Genomic DNA, 17,418 nt, shown 5'->3' with positions numbered 1-17,418 from the left:
TTTTCAGGTTTTTTATAATATTTTTAAGCGTAGCATGTTTGCTTTTCTCCCCTTGACCTATCGCAGCCCAGTGGTTGTAGAGAGTATCATCTGTGCATGTGTTCCAAATTCTCCTCTTCCGCTTCTTTACCAGATGCACAGTATTTCTGAAAGAAATGGAGCAGAAAAGTGCCATAGACAATTATGAAGCTTGACTTTGAACTGGTCTCCCTCAGCTCACTTGGTGGTACTGGAAGGAAAAGAAGGAAACAGAAATGATTGATCACAATTTTGAAATATATTAGGTCTGACCGGTTTTTCCTTAAAGAGGAAAAGTCTACAGGTATTCCGAAAAAATCAGCAAATAATCTTTAAAGAAAACATTCTGGAGTGAAAAACGAGTAGAAAAGTTTAGAGATGGTACAGGGAAGAGACTATGTGTAGAATGGTGGGATTAAATTAATATTTCAGAAAGGATCTTGGCCATTGCTGTAATATCTGAACAGGGGGAGAGAAACTAAAAGTAAATGCATTTAACATTGACCAAAAATAACCCCAACTTATTATTCACCAGTTAACTCTGTTAGCTCTGTTAACTAATGGAATTAATTGAGTAAACCACTGAAAGCTCTCCTCACACATAATATTTCTTTACAACTAAATAGGGCAGCATAAAATGTTCTGGCCCTTACTAAACAATAATCTCCCCAGGCTGCTTCTTTATAAACCAGTTCTTGGGATTTTTATTCCTACATATTGGCTACTATTGAAGGCAGGAAGTAGGAGCTACTTGAATTACAGAATGATTGGAAATGTTTGTTCCAGTGCTTTCATATGCCACATTTGGTCTCTATGTCCTCTCTGTCACAGGTAACCCCCTTACACACAGAGCAAGAAACATAAAATTACTTGGATGTCCTGTATCTCTAAGGAACCTGATGCATGAGTGGACTAGAGAAGGGGAAGACAGAAAAATTCCAAAGACCTACATATCATCTTGCTGGCAGGGTGAGTAAATGTCCTGTCATCTCAGTCATTTGTTGTCAGGTACAAAACAACTGCTTTAAGTCTGCTTTAAGTGTTGCCTCAGAAATTTCTTATCCAGTAATTGTTGAGAACAAGACGATCAAAATGTCTCATGTTTCCAGGGCTCTGGTGCCCCACAGGCATTCAAAAGCACTAAGCCAGACACCTCCTATATTTCAGGTTAAGCCTTGAACAGGGATTTAATAAATAGGCAGTTCTATGTAGTAGGGTTTTTCAATGCACGCTGTGCTGTTAAGGCTTTTTTCAATTTGGGTGGGTGAAACAGAAAAATCTAACTATTACTGAATGAGTCCAAACTCCTCATGTTTCAAAAAGAGATCCAAAAGAGAAAAGAAAGGAAGAAAACTCATTTTCCCAGTGCTGACTGTACTTAAATTCATACAGATGTGGGTTTGTGCTCTCTACTTTCCCTAGGCAACTTTTTCTTCCTTACAAAACACAATGGAAAAAATTACCTAGCTGAGAAGCAAGCATACAGTAGCCTTAAGTGATAGTTAGAACCTAATTAAATTATCCTCTTTTCTCTCTGGGTTTACCTATTCCAAAGGTGATAGAAGAAGAGACAGCAGCAGGTTCTGGAGCATTTCCTCCAGTTCAAAGCAGTGAGGCAGGGGTTCTGTCAAGTAGCAACAAGCCAATTCAAGAGAATCAAGAGTTGCATGTAAAAAGGATGACTTAATATTTCAAAAGTTGAGGCAAATTGAAACAGATGACTAACATGGCAGAAAATCCAAACAAAACTTGAAGATTACCTGAGATTCCTCTGTCTGGTGGTTTGTTTCTCTACAAAAGACATAACAAAAATGTTGCCCTCCTCCATTGGGAGGGCTGATGCTTCCCCACTGTATTTGGTCCTGCTCATTTCTGCACCCTAAACATTGGCAAGGCCCTGTATGCTTCTGACCTCTCTGCTGGGGTGAAAAGCATGAGCACAGAAAATCCATCTTCCCTGCACCCCAGGCCCAGTGGACACTTCCTTTTTAAAGGAAGATGTAGAGCAGCTGAGTTACAGTTTTAGCTGTGTGAAAGTCCACCCTGACTAGGAATTGTAAGACAACTGGCCAGAGCCTTCAACACAATAAAGCAAATAAAACAAAAAGTACTCCAGAGGACAAACACTTTTCTGTCAACTGTTCTCTGACAGGGAAAGAAATGCCTAAAGGGACAATAGTACCTTTACAATTGCTACTATTTGATGTGTTTAGTATCATATGTTTTTTTCTTAGCATATAAGCAATATTTTGGCTCTTTCCTACTCCACATTCTTTGAGAGGATCTGTCTGAATGCGAAAGCTATCTGGACTTTGCCTTATGCTCCAGTTAGAAGAAGGGCGAATTTTGCTATTTTTGCTTTTTGTTTTGCTTTGGTTTTGGGATTTTGGTTTTGGTGGGTTTTTTATTTTCAGTAAGTACTCCTCTGAGTGTGCTGGAAGATGGCTTTAGTGTACAGAATTTTTATAGAAATTGGGTAATTCCCTTGCCCACTCTGAACCCAAAAGCAACAGCATCAACCAGCCCTGATCTCAGTCGCTGGACTCTGGAATCGATAGGAAAAGGTGTTCATATGCTGGGGAGTCACTTTTCTGTTCTAGCAGCTGCTTCTTCCCTTCTTGTAGAAAACGCAGGGGTGCAGATACAACCTGGGGGTATAGGTTTGTCCATACTTCACAAATAATTCAGTGTCTTCTTCAGCAATGGAATGACATTCTCTTATTTTAATACAGTATTGTACTTTCTAAGCCACCACTTATTTGCCCCCCCAGTTCTACTTTATTTTATATAATATCTGTGCAATGGATATGGGCTTGATGTGTTCTGACACAGTGATGTCATTAAATGAGGGCCATTGTGACTGAGAGAAATAAAGGTGTTCAATAAGATGTTGACATAGTTGAAGATTGAAGTTAGTATTATTTTTATTCTTAAAATCATTTCTATATGTATTGCATTTTCAATTCACATATAAAATAAAATCACCCTCAAATTAAAATCCTACTGATGCTTCTTAAATGTTACTGCAAGGAAAATAAGAAGGTGGCAAATGATTAAATGTATAATTAAAGGTTTCACATTTAATCCTGTCACTGTAGTGATTTATGGTTTATTATTTTGTCTAAGTAATGCACTTTTTTTTTTTTGGTGTTTTTTCTTTCCTTCATTGTTATTAGTGTCTGTATTATTACAGTAAGGAAATTTATCTCAAGGACAACACTTTTGTTCTTGGCAGCAAGTACAGAGAGTTAAATCAATGCATAGAAGATGCAATACACTTCCCACTGCAGTTGGTGGGGGAATTGTGACGTGTTTACAGTGTTGGGCCAGAAATGCTTTACTTGTAAGAACAAAGGGCAGGATGTAGCCTCTGTGCTTCTCTGCTGTCATATTTAGGGCTGAAACAGGTGTCCTTAGTAGCCAGTCCCAGGAAGGCTCAATAAAGACATGGGGCTGGGACACACAATCTCCCTCTGTAGTGCATGCCAGAATTGGGTGGAAACCTGCAAACACAGCAGAAACAGCCTTGAAATAGCCCATAGCCAAGGCTGAGCAGAGTCCAGTGCCTACAGGCTGTGGAGTGCAGGCTCTTCTCCAGAGGTAGGTCCCCATAGCAGGATTTTTTAAAAGGACTCATCAGGCTTTGTGGTCACCATAGCTGCCTGACAGATATGTGGGACCTCACTATTTTTGGCATGAATTGATGGCTCTTCCCTTCCTTTCTAAGTTGCCCAGCCACTGGGCTGTGCTATCCTCTTGCAAGGCTTCTTGCAGCTACGTGAAATTTGCAACTTTGCTCCAGCAGGGCTGTAATATGACTGGTGGAACAGTCCCAACTCCTGTTTTCCAGGCTGGCTTATAGTTCTGCTGGAAATGGGGTGACTATGCTTCCTCGGGGTGGGGAGAGCCTGGAAATCCCTCACACTCAAGTGAGTGTTCCAGGTTATGCTTGTGTAGTATAGGATATTACTTCTTCCATCTACACCCCAGAAAACAAGCCTGGGTAGATCTGAGATTTTGGAACTTAGGTGCTGTTTCACTGTCACATGGGCTCCTGAACTTGAGATGAATACCTTGTTGCTGAGGTGGAGTTGTTTGTGGGACTTCAAAGGCAGAGTGAGAACTGAGTTTTCTGATGACAGTTTTCATATTCAGACATGTAAATTTTTATGTGCTCCAAAATTCCCCTTGATCAAGAACCCACTTAAAGAAATAAGATTTATTCTCTTACCAACATATGGTACTAAGATTCTCCTAATTGAGTATTTTCACACAAGAAGTGTTGTTCCTTTCCAGAATATTGTAGGATGAAATAGCTTGGGTTTTATTTCTGGTTGGGAGTTTGAATTCACACTCATATTAACTTCACCTAGAGCTGTTAACCTGAGCAGAAAAACTATGTTGTCATCTTCACCGTTTTAACCTAAACATGACTAGTAGATACACTTCACAGCTATGTTTAACACAATTTAATTATGCTCTGTTGAAGGTATTGCAATTTACATTCACTGCACTATTCTATAATATTATTGTGATTCTTCATATTCTTTGTCTCACTGAAAATACAGGGGCCATTTCTTTTAATCCTCCACAGCAATCACAGTAGAAACTTTGGAGAGATCTTTACAGAATTGTAGCTGAATAAAAAGCATAAAAAATGAATTTTCTTGAGAAATGGTTATGTAGAAAAAGACTTCTGTTTTGTCTTTCTTTAGTATATCTCTTTGTCTTTTGAACAAGTTTTTCATTGCCCTAATATTTTTCAGCTATTGTTTCTCTTTTGTTGTTGTTCCTTTTCTTTTTTGTTTGTTTTAAGGTTGGTAGCCAGTAAGAACATGCTGTTCCAGGAAGTTATAAGAAGTCATAACTCCAGTAGGGCCTTTCTTAATATTTTTTGAGGCTGATATTGCTGCTTTTTGAGCAAGTGTGTGTTTTAGGTAAAGACTTGTTCACATGAAACTCATCATTTTTCCTCGAGTTATAATAGCTAGTTTAAGATCTAGCAATCTGCATTAGAAGTTCCTACTAATCTAATCAATCACCAGACCTTTAATTGGAAGCCTGGCATTTTCCCTGCCATCACAGTCCCCATTTGAATCAGAGGTCACTCAAAATTTCGTAACAGCTTTCTCCAGATCTCGCTGATTTAATTAGCCATTAGTTATTATCTCTTCTTCAGAATAATAATTAAATATATGCAACAAACCTAGTCCTACAGAAGTACTGTGTTTTACCATCTTATGCTGATGATACAAAACTGAGGGGAGTGGCTGAATCTACCTGAAGGCTGCGCTGCCATTCAGTGGGACCTTAATAGGCTGGACAATTGTGAAAGAGAAACATAATGAGGTTCAACCAAGGAAAGTGCAGGGTCCAGCCCCTGGGGAGGAATAACCCCAAGTACCAGTATGGCCTGAGGGCTGACCTAGTAAGAAGCAGCTCTGCGGAGCAGGACCTGGAAGTTTTGGATAACAAGTTGACTATAAGCTGGCAGTGTGCCCTTGTGGTCAGGAAAACCAATTGTATCCTGGAGTGCATCAGGAAGAGTGTGGCCAGCAGGTTGAGGGAGGTGATCCTTCCCTTCTGCTTGGCCCTAGTGAGGCTGCATCCAGAGTATTGTGTCCATTTCTGAGCTACTCAGGACAGGAAAGACAAGGAGCTACTGGAGAGGGTCCAGTGGAGGGCTGCAAAGATTGTTAGGGGTCCAGAGCATCTCTATTATGAGGAGAGACTGCAGTAGCTGGGCCTGTTTAGTCTAGAGAAGACTGAGAAAAGATCTTATCAATAAATATCTCAAAAGCAGGTGCCAGACTCTTCTAAATCACAAGAAGTTCCACCTCAACATGAGGAAGAACTTCCTTACATTGATGGGGGCAGAGCACCCTCTGCCAAGCCCATGGACATTGTGGAGTCTCCCTCCCTGGAGACATTCCAAAACCACCCAGACATGTTTCTGTGTAACCTGCTTTAGGTGACCCTGCCTTGTCAGGGGAGTTGGACTAGATAAACTACAAAGGTCCCTTCCAACGCTAATGATTCTGTGATTCTGAGATTCACACCTTGTTGTGGTTTAAAGTCTTTTGGTGTAATCATTTTATGGATAGAAAAAAAAAGAAGGTAGTATCAGCTACCCCTCAGGATGCTTGATACTTTTAGCCTTGCACTGGGAAGCACAAGTGTTGGACACCTCACAGCAAGGTGATGGATCCCAGTGATTTCAGTGGTCTTCCTCACGTGAATCACAGTTTAAAGATTGCAGCATTTGCCTTCCTCATGAGAAGCTTTCAGAAGAGCATTGCTATGTCCTGCCATCCATGACATTTAGCCTTGTATGTGCTTAGAAGTGAATAATTTATATTTTGTAACTGCCATATACATGCTTATTTTGAAAATACTCTGGTTGTTTGTGGGTTTTTTTCATTTATCAGACAAATGCCTTCTTTTCACAGTACACTGAATAGCTTTTGCTTCTTCTGAGGCATAGAAACCTAGTGTGTTAATTCATTTGAGCTTGAGGATTGCTACCCTTTTAGTGTTTATGATGAAAAGTGTTAGCAAGACCCTGGGGCAAATTTTTTGCTGGAATGAAAGAGCAGGGGTTATTCAGAGTCAACTGGTTAAGCTATTCCAATGCACAGCAGAAAGGAATTCAGCCTCTGTTTTATATGCCAATGGACTATACTGGAGTTTTTACAGATACTACTAGCGTACAAGAGTACAAAATCTGTAGGCAGAGTATTTTTTCTATTGTCTGCCTGACTCATTATTAGAATCACAACATTATTAAGGTTGGAAAAGACCTTTAAGATCATTGAGTTCAACCATTAACCCAATATAGCCAAGGCCACTGCTAAACTGTGTCCCTCAGTGCCACAACTATATGTCTTTTACAAACCTCCAGGGATGGTGGCGCAACCACTTCTCTGGGCAATCTCTGCCAATGTTTTCAGTAAAAAAAATGTTTCCTAATATCCAATGTAAACCTTCTCTGCTATAATCTATAAGCAGCTGGGAGAATATTTCATCTGCCTCTACAGCTTGGTTGGGTGGCCTATAGCAGAATCCCAAGAGGATATCGGCCCTGTTGGCCTTCCCCCTGATTCTTATCCATAAACATTCAGCCCTATAGTCACCGTCATTAAGCTCTAGATACTCCCTATCATTCAGGGCTACTCCACCACCTCTCCTTCCTTGCCTGTTCCTTCTGAGGAGTTTATAGCCATATTGTTGGGATTCCCTAGGTGCTACAGTGTTACATATGCCATATTTAAACTTAAGAGATAGAACAGATATTTTCATGGACTGAGAAGCTATGTGCAAAGTTTGAGGTCTGTGGTGTAGGATGCAAAAATTACAGTTGAGATCCCCAAGAATGCTAATTCACAACAAACTTTGCTGCTCAGATTGGAGTCCTGTTGCGTTTTTCTCAAAGGGGATTATGACTTTTTTGATCACTGAGTTCTTCAGAACTTTGATAGGCATCACATAAAGTTTATGGATGAAGTAGAGCATCTGCCATTTGACTTGATAGGCAGAGGCATGCAGAGGGGTGGACTGCTGCCTAATGCCTCTGACACGGTATCAGTCAGACCTGGTCCCAGGGTGAAATACTCACAGTTGGTTTCTGCCATTTCAAGTGTAAGAGAACAATGCATAAAAACTGAAGCTGTTCCTCTAATTCTCTGCTGTTCTACTGTGCTGAACACAGATGATATAATTTATATGCTTCTCTCATGTATTTGCTACAAAGGAATAAAGTGCTATTCTGAAGAGCTGCTGTAGTCAGACTGTTCTGGAATTCATGGCAGGGACCCTACTTTCTTTTAGCACTACAATGCACCAGGATGAAGCTTTTTAGCAGAATGGATACACTCAGAAAATGAAATAAGTGATGTTAACTTTAACAATTGTATGATGTACCTTGAATCTCACTTTATAGGTTTTCAATAAAAACCCTATAAAAATTATTGCAAATATTATTGGGTTAATCTGAACTGTTAGTATTCAGGAAAGAAGTACAAGTGTTCTGGAACTTCATCACACACCTTTTTATGTAAAAGAAAGGCAACGTTATTTTTTCTATTCCACCTATTCCATACTGACTTGAAAGACTAAATTTATTTCCCACAAACTAGTAACAGTTACCTCTTCTTGCCTACCTGCCACTGCATCTACTTTGATAAAATAATTGCATTAATTCTTTTTGAAATATTAGAATGACATGATTAATATTTGCATTTAAAGCAGTGTGTGTTTGAGCATAATAGTTAATATTATGTTAAGGTGGAAAATGTTATATTATTCACTGATTTTGGCAGCCCAATGTTGTACATAGAACTGAAGTTTATTAAGCTGCACTTCCAGTTATAAGCAACAAAAATGTTTCTACTTTGCATGACATATAGTGAACTTGGTGTACCATATGTAGCATCCTTTAAAGATTGACAGCAAACTGCTCTGTGGTATTATAAAGTCTTACAGTATAGGCTGTAATCATGTTTTACATATATGAAAATGTTTTTTGATGGGTCTGAGAGATTAACTGAGACTAAAAAGTATGGCAGTTTTTTTAGTGAGGCTTACTCCTTTTTTCTTGTTACACATTTTTGTGGAGTGGGAGGTGGGAAGTAGGTAGGGTAAATGGGAATCCCTGGGGAATTTCTGAGGTTGAATGGAAGAAAAACAATTCTGGTGGGCTTGATAGGAGAATGACTGATTTCCTCACTTTTGTGATTGCCTCTGGTTGTCGTATTTAAGTCAGTAAAACTTTATCTACGGGCAGAAAAGATGCTTTGGAGCAATAAGGATTGAAGGTTAAGGAAAATGAGAAGTATCTTAAGTAAATGAGGAAAGGCTGTGGAAAAGGGCAGAGTGACTAAAGCAATATTCAAGTGAAAAAAATACATTTGGGAGATGGGGAGAAAGAAAATTGTTGTAGTGGGATGGATAATATCTTTGTTCTTGCAACTTTGGGATTTATTCACTGTTTTGTCTTTATACAAATAAACGAATCTCCCACCAACCTGTGTTTCAGTGTAGCTGACTCCACTTACCACGTTACATTTTTCTCCATGTTTACCAAATAGTTTTTGAGAAAAATACTCTAAATTGGAAGCCAAAGTAACTTAAATGGATTTCTGTTAGTTAAGTAAAAAATTGAATATTAAATCCATATCTACACAGTTCGCTAGCCCTTTGCTTTTTCCTCAAGCAAGCCTGGAATAACCTGGGAGATTTTACTGACTTCAAATGCATTAACTATATTGATCTGCAAAAAGCTTTGGCGTCAGGCTGTCTGTAGCCTGTGTCGTGCTGTCAGAGAGAAAATGCTTCTGATTTTGTCTACAGACAAAAAAAAAAAAAAAAAGAAAATATTATCAGGGTTTCAAATTACTGTGGAAGCTGGAGAGGCCAGGGGAAATGGCTAATAACAGCTGTATTGCAATTAGCAGGGAAGAGCTTCGCTAAGAGCAGCAATGATTCTTTTTAGCATTTCAGAAAAAAAATCATTTGTTCAGAAATAACCTATGTACTCACTATATACCTTCTCACCAGGGTCAGCAGCATTTTGGAGGGCATGTTTTACTTATCCTTTCCTATTTATAACACCATGTTCTTTCTTCATAATGAGGTTCCCTTGATGTCAGTACAGTCTTCTTTGAGGTCTGGGCTAGTTTCAAGCTGTGGGTGGATCATATAAAGCCACTCAGCTTTGTCTCCTATTTTTCTTTTTCAGTAAGTTACTTAGGTTCAGTGATTTGCCACCTCGAGTCTCTTAGTGTTTAGTCAGGTGAAAGGTTAGTTTTCCAAATACAATCCCCCTGCAATTACAACGCACACAAATTGTCCTCCACCATCTTCTCACAGGGACACTAAGTCAAAGATAGTTGTGGTTTTTCTGGCGTAAAGTTTAACTAAAAATAATGTGACTTTGGTCATCAAAATCAATCTGGGTTCACCAAAAATAGTTAGAGGATATGATTGCTGTCCTGAGTCACTTCCTACTCCCATGATAATGACTTTTTTCCATCAGTAATTGCCTGAAGAAACTTTTCCTTTAATCAAGCCTAAATAGGACTTCTAATCATCTTTAGCTGCACTGCATAAACACATCCCCTTAGAGTATCCATCACCTTAACGCCACACACTACACAAAACTCCCCTGTCCCCATCAGCAGCCACCCACATTTCCCTGGTCCCATCATACTCTCTTCTTCCCTGCCAGACAGTACTGAGCTACTTACTGCACTTTGCCACACAGGACACCTTCTACCAACTGTTACCAGCAACCCTTGCACATGCATCTCCCTAATGTGTGGGTTTCTGCAGCCTCAGGTACCTCAAGTCCCTGCCTCTTCTCTCTTGAATGTAGTGTAAAGCAGTGCAACTGGGAGCACCAACAGGAGGGAGAGTGGCATGGCATCCCTCTCCTGAATTAACCACATTGGTTCTGAAAATTAGGCATGCTTCTGGGTGCTATTCACTCTTCAGATAGGGTAGCTGGTTTGAGTTTTGTGGGTTTTTTTCCAAAAAAATGTTACTATGTGAATGTTCAGTCATTTTTTTTCTTTCTAAAATGTTTTTGTAAGTATTTCCACTATTATAGTGGTCCATACCTCAGTGCAGAGATTGCAGCTGGTTTATATTTATATTTTACTTAGGTAACAAACACTCTCATAAAGTATCCAGTCTTGCCTAGAAACATTCTTTGCGGATTCATTTTTCTGAATGTCAGTGCCACCTTCACAGGTGCTGCTGTTTTGCTTTCTTTATTCTGATATTCAATTATCCACCCAAAGAGAACAAGAACCTTCCTATATGTCCCAGGTTAAATGTCTCTTCTCATTACAGTCAGTTCTTATCTGGTGCCTACCAGCCAGCACAAGGGTTCATTTATGCTGTGGAGCTCTGCTGGAGTAAGACAAGGAAACTCTTCTGGTGAGATAAACCTGCACTGTAAATGAAAATAGTGTGTGTCTTCTACATTATATCTAGTGGTTAGTTACCAAAAGTATATATAATAATATATAGTTTCCTAAAGGAAGTGTTTTACTGGTGTTGTTTGTCTGGGTTATCCTTCAGCTTTGAAATGTGATATCATATACTGCATGAATAAAGGTGCTGCTGGGGTGAATTGAAGTTATTTTCTGTTGTGTAGCTGTAGAGTATTCTATTCTCTCTGTGGTAATGAAGGAAGAGGGATTGGAAGCTGTCTTTTTAATTTTTCACTATCAAGACAGAGGTGATTTAACTGAAGAAAACAGTAGACCAGCTTATTCTGTGTGGTACTGGAGGCTTAGGATCAGATGAAGGCAGAGGGAGTTTAGATGCTGGTGAGATGGGGAAAGAAGAGGGGAGTTTTGAAGTTGTATCTTCAATTACCTGAACACTGGTGCTGTTTTGCTCTTTGATCATCTTGGCCTCTGCTATGTAGTAGAAACTCAAATTAGGAGCATAGGATTGGAAGGGACCTGCTGAGTAATCCTGGTTTTCCTCTTTCCATCACAACTGCTGTAGTATATAAATCTCTGAGAAGGTTGTTAAAGTCTATCTTCAGTTTGGCTGTTTGCCCTGTTAAAGGCTGGCTGTTCCCCAGTTGAGCTCCTGTGAAAATTGAAAACTAATTTTTTCACTAAGACAAGTTCAAAGCTAGGGGGGTTTGTTTTGGGGTTTTGGGGTTTTGTTTGTTTGTTTTGTTCTTGTTCTTTAACTGATGGTTTTGTCCTTTAGCTTAAATTGTTTCACTTCTTTGTTGTATGTGAGAATTCCTCAGGTTTTACTTTTGTGAGAGTTGACAAACTAAGGCCTTTTCAGATAAGTGAGATGGGGAAGGTAGGTTTTGTTGTTTGGCCATTTCAATTAGGTGTTCTGTCTACTTTATCCATTGTTTAAATTGTTCTTGTTTTAGGATGTGTAAAGCTATAATCACTCTGCATTTCAAATTACTTTTCCACCAGTTTCTACAGAATCAATGCTTCCTAATGTAAAAACATTTATTGATAAATCTTGGCTCCCCTACGGAGAGAGAGCTTATTGGTAGCTTGTAGACTTCTTGAATAAGATGAATCTCCCTTTTCTCTGTATACCTGTGTCAGAACTAGCCATCTTGGGCTGTCTGTATAGTCACTAGAGAGAAACAGATAGAGCTAGGCTATTAATCTGACCTATTTTAGGCATCCAATTTTGGATGAAAGGAATTACATGCTAAATTTCTGAGAACTATTGAAACCTAAGGTGACTTGCATTGATGATAATTTTTGTATTTAATCAGAATAATCCTGCTTGTTTTGACTGACAGGTTAGCTCCTGGTTTACAGTGGTAATTCCTGTTACTTTCCATGAGTGCATGTGCTTCTGTACATAATGGGAACATGCTAGAATACAATGTTCCTGCTTCTCAGTTCTTAATGTATGATGTCAAATGCCAAAGAGAAAAACTAAGACCTGCTACAGACCTGCTTGTACAAAATTGACATATTTTCTATATGTTTCTGAAGTAGTAAATATGGAGGACTGATTCTGCTCTGAATCTTGCAACTCCCTCCAAGACCTGAATGCTGGCAAAGCAGGAGTCTCTCAGACAAAGTTTGGGGGTAATTTTTCTGACATCTAACAACTGAAAGTTGTTAGACTTTAGACAGGACAGAGGGACTTGGCTGTTGCCAAAGAATAGGAAGGCAGATGGAAGATCCCAGTGTAAAACCTTCTTTTTAATGTTTTTTAGTAAAAAAATGCTTTTTGCTATCTATCCCACTAGATAATATTCAGGTAATATTATTGAGGACCTAGAGTAGATCAAGAATTTTCAAGGTTGGTCAGTGCTTGAAGGAAATATAAAGGTGTTCAAAATGCTTGAAGCCAAGTCTGAATCTCACACTGAAGCCAAGGATAAGCTTGGACTTGTATCGATTTAATGTTCTCAGTCAATCTTTTTCCAAAGGAGGTAACAATGTCCGTAAAGTCTTGCTGAATGACAGTTATTCAGATTTGTAACAGCCTGTTTGGAAATGCTTTGCAGCTGTCTGCAAGCCTTGTAAGCAGTATATCAGGAAACACACTCAGAGCTAGTACAAGGCTATCAAAATGTGGCTTCTCCAACACACTTACAGGTGGTCAGTGGGATGATAAGAGCTACTGGGTCTACTTGTACTTAAAAATTTGTCTAGCCTGCCACTCTTCCCCTGCCCAAAGTAATAATCCTCACCCAAAGGAATGACTTAATTCAAGAAATATTAGTCCTTCGGGGCTGGAGGGCAGTTCAGCTGGGAAACACTTTCCACTTGCCTGGGTAAAGGGAAAACGTTCCTCCTTTTGCAGACAGCATTTGTTCAGAGCTGCTCTGACACAAAGAGGAGAGGTGGATAACAGGAGTAAATGCAGCTGAGTCCTCAGCCTTTGGACGAGCTGATGGTCTGTTTGGACTAGGGTGGGACAGAGAATTGTGTTCTGTGGTAGGTGCACTCAAAATGAATGGCAATGCTGTTATTGCTATGAAATGTGAAAAAAATGAAATTCCACGGAGGATGTTGAATGAGTTTAGGACTAGGTATTTTGTCTTGCTCACACCATCCAATGTAACTGGGAGTCCCACTGATAGATTTGTCTGTCAAGGTAGAAAATGAAGTGTACAGCTTTTGTGTCTTGCCACTTTATAGGTTTTGAAATATTGATATGTTTATTTTCATGGCAGAATTGCACTTTCTGAAATAATAATAACATTCGTCTAATTTACATCTGCCTATAAGATGTCTCAGCATCACCTTGGTGGCTTAGGAATGGACAAACCCAATTTTATTACTGAATCATCCTTACTCACAAGTTATTCTGCTGTTTGACTTGGCATGCATGAGCTTCACTGTACATTTGTGCTTTAGTGGGTTCAGAGCTGATGCCATCCAGAGTCTGTGTTCCCATTGAGAAGCAGCTGCCAAAGCCTTTTCATGTCACTCCAGAATTTCTCTACTTCTTTATCCTTGCAGTTGCTCCTATGATTGTAGAACTGAGGAATAATTTTTGGGGTGTGTTGTTCATATAATATAATACTATATTTCTACTCAATCTGGAGACCTTGCTTGATCGTCTTCCTAATTAACAGCAGCATCCATGTAGTCTGATGATGCTGTTTCCAATTCATATCAGTCTTTTCACTAGCCTTCATATCACGCTTCAGTATCACTTCATGCTACACTTTTCATGATCATTCTATTGCCAATTTATTTGAAGACTTATAAGCCAGATACAAGTGATGAGAGCTCACTTTGTCTCATTTGGCTGTACCTACATGAAAGCTTTATGGGTTGCTGGAGAGCAGCTGTTTAGCAACTGCCAGAGAGAACTGTTTCACTTATAACCTAGCCTTGTGGAATTCCACAGCGCTGTTCTATCTTTTACCTTGGGAATAATATCTGTTGTAATTATGAGTATCGTAAGAGTTGGAGTTTCACAGGATCATAATGTTGGAGTTATACATCTTTTCTCCAGTGTCATCTGTGTTGCAGTCTAAGGACCACTATATAACTTTAGAAGACCACCTTTGGGACTTATCTGCAAGGTTGACCTTGCAGCCTTTTCTAGACCTTGAACACTGTGTTTGAAACATACTGGTTTTGTTTTGCTGGATTTAAAATCACTTAGTTCTTGAAGGGAATAAAGGTTTATTAAGTGAAGTTGTTTGGTGTGTTTTAAAACTAGCTCTAGTCTGAGAGACATCCTACTCGTTGTGAGGCCAACTTATAATTGCTGTTTGTGTGATGCTCTATTAAACAGCAAAGATGAAATACTTTCCTTGCTTTATATAGGCCAAGCCTTATCAGGGTACTTTGTCATACCCATTCTTCTGTGGCATGACAAAAGGGGCTTTCTCCCCACCCCTGTGAAAAAATGCAATTAGCATTTTGAGCTTCTTGCTGTATTGGAATTAGCACAAATTCTACTAATCTATGTAAAATCACCTGAAGGGGGAAAAAAAAAAAAAAAAGAAAAATCCAGACAGTGGATATCTGAAAAAGGGAACTGGATAATCTCAAAGCAGAAATGCATGCCTTAGGATATACTCATGTAGGTGCTACAGCACTGCTTAATTTCAAACTTTTAGCATTCTGAAAATTTTAGATATTCCTGCAGGTTATGTATGTGTTAATTCAAAATCATGTGTCTATATACACATATGTAAAAATACAGGTTGGGCACGCAGACTTATACATCTGTTATTTACATCTGTTGCTTAAGATATCCCAAGTCTGATCATGTGAGCTTCTTTCTTTGGTCCTCTAGCAGCTTCTGACAAGCAACATGCTCTGCTTCTTTCTTATGGACTCACTTCTTCAATTGCTGCAAAGATACTAACATTCCTCATGCAACACTTGGGACAACAGAACAATGTAAAAACTAATGCAACTAGGAAAGAGGAAGGAGGCCAATCCACACAATCCTTTACAAAATGCAAGTAGTAATTTCTTACTGAAAGATACTAAGGATAAGTAACAAACATGCCTATTTCAGGTGTAAAATGTTTTGACTACTGAAGTATTTAAGTGATGAGTTTAAGGAGCAATAATAGGAAACCTACTTGCAGTCAGGTCTCTTCAGATATTTTACAGAGGAGCAATGTGGATGATTCTAGTTCAGCTTTATTGAACCATTAGAGGTTTTGAAACATATAATTTTGTGCTGAAAGCAAAACATACCTTTGGACAGTACAGAATTAATTCCTGTGAAAAGGTCTTTTTTCAGTTTTGAATCCAGTCGATTAAGTATAAAAGACTGTTGGTCAAAATATTATCATATTACTGAAGTATTTCAACTTTTACAAAACAGTATGTTTGACAGAATATTCTAAAATTTCTACCCAGAATCTTGGGTGGAAAATTCTTCCTATTTATTTTCAAGTTTTATTTAATCTCTTCAAGATGGGCAGGAGTATGGGACCTACCTATGAAATCTTCCAAACAAGAATAGTGCTTCCTCATGATAATATATATTTACCTGTTGTAATCAAGCTATCACACGTTTGAAAATGTTAAATGCAGATTTTGTTGGAATTGGACTACAAGATTTTTGCTAGACTCTCATTGTGATTTAACCCCAGCAGGCAACAAAGCCCCATGCAGCCACTTGCTCACTAGCCCCCACTGGGATGGGGGAGAGAACTGGAAGAGTAAAAGTGAGAAGACTTGTGGGTTCAAAGAAAGGCAGTTTAATGGGTAAAGCAAAGTATGGATTTAGTCATCACTTCCTGCGGCAGGTACTCAGTCACCCACCAGAAAGCAGGGTTCCATCGTGTAACTTGGGAAGGCAAACTCCATGATTTTGAACACCCCTGCCTTCCTTCTGCTTCCAACTCTATATGCTGATCATGATGCCATAGGGTAAGGTATGTCCCTTTACTGTCAGTTGAGGTCAGCTGTTCCAGCTGTGTACCCTCTAAACTCCCTGTGCACCCCCAATCCAGCCTCCTCACTGGTGGGGCCCATGGGGTAAGTAGCAGAAAAGGTCTTGACTCTGTGTAGGCATTGTTCACAAGTGACAAAAAAATCCCTATACTTTCAGCACCAATCCTAAACTCAGCCCCATACTAGCTACTGTGAAGAAAATTAACTCCACCCCAGCCAAAAACCAGTAGAAATGTGTTTACTTTGAGAGAAAAGATTTAAATACAATATATTGGATAGGTGCTTCTGTAAGAGCGTGGGAGTTACATAGACAGCCCCTAAAACTGAGCTTTTTAGCAGTAAATCAAAAGACCATACTCATACTGAAAAATTGACCCATATGATCCAGTACCTTGGGTCTGCTGCAGTGCCTTCCTCTCCTTCCTCTGCAAGGCATCTGCAGTAGCTGATAAAAGAGCCAGTATGGGAGGAGTTTTGGTGTCGGATTTCGGTACAGGGGGTCGTTTTAGAGTGTGTACCCTCTCTGTTTCTTTCAACTGTGCGGGGTTACAGGAGTGCTCTCAGTGAACGCCATAGGCAAAGCCTCTGACATGGCTAATATGAGACCAATATGGTAGGAGAAAGGGAAGGATTTAGCAGACAAGAATCTGAGGCAGAAAGTTCTAAGTTCTTATTTTTTTTACTTGAGAAGTGGACTGGGATGCTCTGTGTGGTCGGAAGGGAATACAGAGGAAGCAGAGATCCAGGTGGTGAAAATGGAGTTATATCTAGCCAGAGCAGCTACAAAAGAATTTGTGAACTTTTCCTCTGTTAAACTAGTACATGTCTCATTTGCTTTGTTTTAACTGATTCCTCAGACTACAATCTCTCTAGATGTGTATTTTCTACTACTCTGGAGTCCTTTTTCTCAATCATACATATACTATTGTATATCCAAGAACAGCAATTTTTCTATTCTTTTTTCAGACTTAAAATATTTCCTGTGTTCTATTTGAACCATATGCTATAT

General features: G+C 39.2%; 1 protein-coding gene across 19 annotated transcripts in view; it reads left to right on the top strand.

The window, feature by feature from the left end:
- LOC126645767 (poly(rC)-binding protein 3-like) overlaps positions 1-17,418 on the top strand; it is a 504,091-nt gene that overhangs the window by 101,586 nt on the left and 385,087 nt on the right. For 17 of the 19 annotated variants that reach the window (XM_050326668.1, XM_050326691.1, XM_050326683.1 and 14 more), the window contains one exon: positions 850-987. The exons of the other annotated variants lie outside the window; for them this stretch is intronic. The gene's annotated coding sequence lies outside the window, so the exon portion shown is untranslated. The remainder of the gene's footprint in view (positions 1-849; positions 988-17,418) is intronic. 19 annotated transcript variants of the gene reach the window in all.

This window comes from Myiozetetes cayanensis, unplaced genomic scaffold (genome assembly GCF_022539395.1).
Source record: "Myiozetetes cayanensis isolate MyiCay16 unplaced genomic scaffold, myiCay2020 scf1, whole genome shotgun sequence".
Lineage (NCBI taxonomy): Eukaryota > Metazoa > Chordata > Aves > Passeriformes > Tyrannidae > Myiozetetes > Myiozetetes cayanensis.
The sequence above is the reverse complement of the archived record's forward strand: the minus strand, read 5'-3'. Positions and strand labels throughout refer to the sequence as shown.